Raw genomic sequence first — 3,361 nt, 5'->3', positions numbered from 1 at the left:
GCTTCCAGTCAGAGGCCATCGCGCTCTCTTTCGAAGGGGCCACGGCTCATCAGAGTCCCTGACGCACAAAAGATCTTGCCTTGAAGCTGCGTTTGCGTGGCCTGTATACTTTACTGTGTCCACGGTGTGTTCATCGAGCTATAACTTACAAGCCTTCCATGATGCTTGCATTTATATTTTTTAATACAATGGAGAAAACAAATTTTTCTTACAGTAAACTTTGTTATTTTTTTTTTTTAATTTTAAGTGACATCATTTATTTCGCATACAGAGACGTAAGTGGGGTGAAAGAGGCTGATGTGAGGATGATGTGAAGTGCCACTGCGTGTGCGCACACACTCTCACACACACTTTCAGGTCTTGGCACATCGGTTCCTTCGTGCTACTCCTCTGTAGCCATGGGCCACACTTGCTAGCCCAGGTCCCAAAGCGATGCAGTTAGATGCACCCAGGCTGTCATGTCGGCCTCATGGTAAGTCATGTTCTGCTCAAAACCTCCAGTCCAGCCCTTTACTATTGCCCTGTATTAGCTCTAAACTCTTCCGTGGTCAATAATTCTGCCCTTCTCCTAATTACGAAGTAGCACTTTTTGAGCATATCAATAAACATGAATGGATATTGGGAAAAGAGCAAATGCAAAGTGATAGAGAGAGAGAGGAGGGCATTGGAGGTGGTTTATTTACTAACAGCGTTGGCACCACAGTTGTGCCAGTGAGAAAGGCTCTATTAAACCAGTTCTAGTGAAAACAACAGTTCAAAAGAGAGAAGCCTTTATTTCAGGTTTCATGTGACTTAGGATGAACTTACTGGGTGAGTGAATGAAGGAATTCTGAGAGAACTGGGGCGGGGGGGGAGGGTGTGGTTTGCTAATAATCAAGAACTCTTGTTTTCTCTTGAACAGAAAAAAAATGTTCTACGATAGCTCATTCAAATATGCAAACGCCAAACGCAAGTTTTGGGCGGTCTAGTTGGTTCTTTCCATGTCTTTATCATTCTTTTGGTCTTCTGATGACTTATTCTTCCCTCCTTTCCTCAAGATTTTTTCCCTTATTCTGTAGGTTAACCGTACATGTTCTCCAGAGAACTATTGCCTTGAGACCTACTGATCAAAAACAAACATTATAAAAGCCTGCCTAATGTGAACATAAGCAAAGTCTAGCTTCTGTGCATTCATTTGTAAGAAAGAGTGTGTCTTCTTAAGTTATTTAAAAATATTAATACGAGCATCACGAGGAAACGTCATATATTACAGTTCAAAAAACAAGGAAGCAGAAAATCGGTATAAGCTATGTAAATCGCGATATTTTAAAGGACAAACTTCTCTCATGAAATTCCTGTGAGTTTTGATCTCTAAAATCCATATATGAGTAAGTTTTATGTTCAACTGGAAAAAAGAAAGCATGATATTTCACTCTGTGCTGACATTAAGACAGTTGGGAAGCAAACTCAGTGCGAAGCTAGGATCGTCAGCCCGGTACTTAGAGATAACAGAAAGGTTTAAAATACTGTGGTATGATTTTATGCTAGAGTGATGTTGCTTCTGGACAAGAGTGAATTAAATCAGATTATTAAAATATGGCAACGCAAGCTATTTTAGCACTGTGCTGTCAAGATCTTTTTGCAGTTAATTTTAAAATAGCATCTTTGATTCAGTTCGCTGATTTCAAAAAAGCCAGAAACGCAGTGGTTTTCAATCTCAAGTAGGAAACAAAGGGTCAGCGGTGTGATGGGCTGCAGAGAGGTAAAGAAGGGGATAGGAAAGTGGCCATTGAGGTGGGCTGTTATTTTCGATGCAAGGGTTGATTTAATAAAGATATGCCCACAGATATTGTGGGGCTTTCAAAGTAAGTAGAGATAAGCCGTGAAGACATTAGGAACTCATGGCGTAACGCGAGGTGTGAGAGATTGTGCAAATTTGAGGAAAATATTAAGTATCTTTCTCTAAGGCTAGCTGGGCTGTCTGGTAGTTGAGCTACATATCAAAGGATCAAAGCCGATATCTATAATCAGAGGGTTTTGTAAATATAGTTACATGGCCAAGTCCAACAATTCCGTTTTCCCTTAAACTGTTGTTCTAGGCGTATCTCTGTGTTCTGTGTATAATGGCATATTTGAGCTATAAAAGCCTAAACCAACAACATCCTCATTTTAGGTAAAAACAAACAAACAAACAACAACAACAACAAAACTAAGTTTCACGAATGTTTAGTGATTTGTTCAAAGTTATAGAGATAGCTATCAATCTATTTTGGTTATAGGTCAAAACAAGTTGCATTTTTCTAAAGTTGTTGAACTCCCAATTTGTCTATTTGTAAAAAGAAGATGACTCTGATTTGATTCATTCATAGTCTAATCAGATAAACAATAATTTACTGAAACTCTGTCTACGGTTTGTGCAGTATAGCTAGCATTGCAGAAATTTCTCTGGAATATGAAATAAATGCACTGCAGAAGTTAATTAACTGTAACTAGAGTTTTGTTGGGAAAAGGCATTTATACATGGAATGAAGATGGTTGGTCAGAGCAGAAATTCTGAAATAGTTGGGTTTCAATACCCTTATCTTTTAAAAAGTACTGAAGACCTCCAACGGCTCAGGTTTATGTAGCTATATTATTCAGTATTTATCATATTATACAAACTAACAATATCTTAAATAGCTGTTTATTAATACAGAAAAAAATCACACTAATAAACCAATCACATTTTAACATGAAAAGCATATTTTAAAGACATCAATATTAAAATATTAATAAATATTAAAATAACTGGAGAATTACATTGTTTCCTATTTTTGTAAATCTATTTAACGTCTGTCTTATTAGAAGACAGCTAGACTCTCTCATCCGTTTCTGCATTGAATCTGCGGCGCTGTGTTCTTACAGGGGAAGTACATGAAGAAATTTCAGCCTCTCAGAGATAAAGAGTTGGAAAAGGGGAAAGTCTTTTTGTAGTTTTTTCAGTTGGATGTCACCCCAAGCCTCAAAAAATAAGTTTCCTGCAGGTTATTTGCAGTGAGGAATGTGAAGCTATATCAATGATTTTTTTTTTTTTTTTAACACCTACAGCACCTGGTCTTCCTAGGTGGGCTCCCATCCAAGTACTAACCAGGCCCGACCCTGCTTAGCTTCTGTGATCAGACGAGATTGGGCATGTTCAGGGTGGCGTGGCCGTAGACTCAATGAATTTTTATATTATGTTACGTTAACATCTATCAGTGTATTTTGCTCTTCGAATGCTTTTTACCCATGTGTGGTTGTTTAACATCATACATTCCTAGTTGGCATCACTGTTATATTTATCTTCCAAATGTTGACACATTTAACTATTTAAGATCAAAACTCATATTTGTTCATGTCAACA

General features: G+C 37.7%; 1 protein-coding gene and 1 pseudogene across 1 annotated transcript in view; one reads left to right on the top strand and one right to left on the bottom strand.

Moving 5' to 3' along the window:
• The window catches only part of NETO1 (neuropilin and tolloid like 1), an 86,031-nt gene that overhangs the window by 49,031 nt on the left and 33,639 nt on the right, over nucleotides 1-3,361 (top strand). The window lies entirely within an intron of this gene.
• LOC111744322 lies at nucleotides 3,058-3,176 on the bottom strand (annotated as a pseudogene).

Source organism: Pteropus vampyrus, unplaced genomic scaffold (genome assembly GCF_000151845.1).
Source record: "Pteropus vampyrus isolate Shadow unplaced genomic scaffold, Pvam_2.0 Scaffold132, whole genome shotgun sequence".
Classification (NCBI taxonomy): Eukaryota; Metazoa; Chordata; class Mammalia; order Chiroptera; family Pteropodidae; genus Pteropus; species Pteropus vampyrus.
Note: the sequence above shows the minus strand (reverse complement) of the source record. Positions and strands in the feature narration are given on the sequence as shown.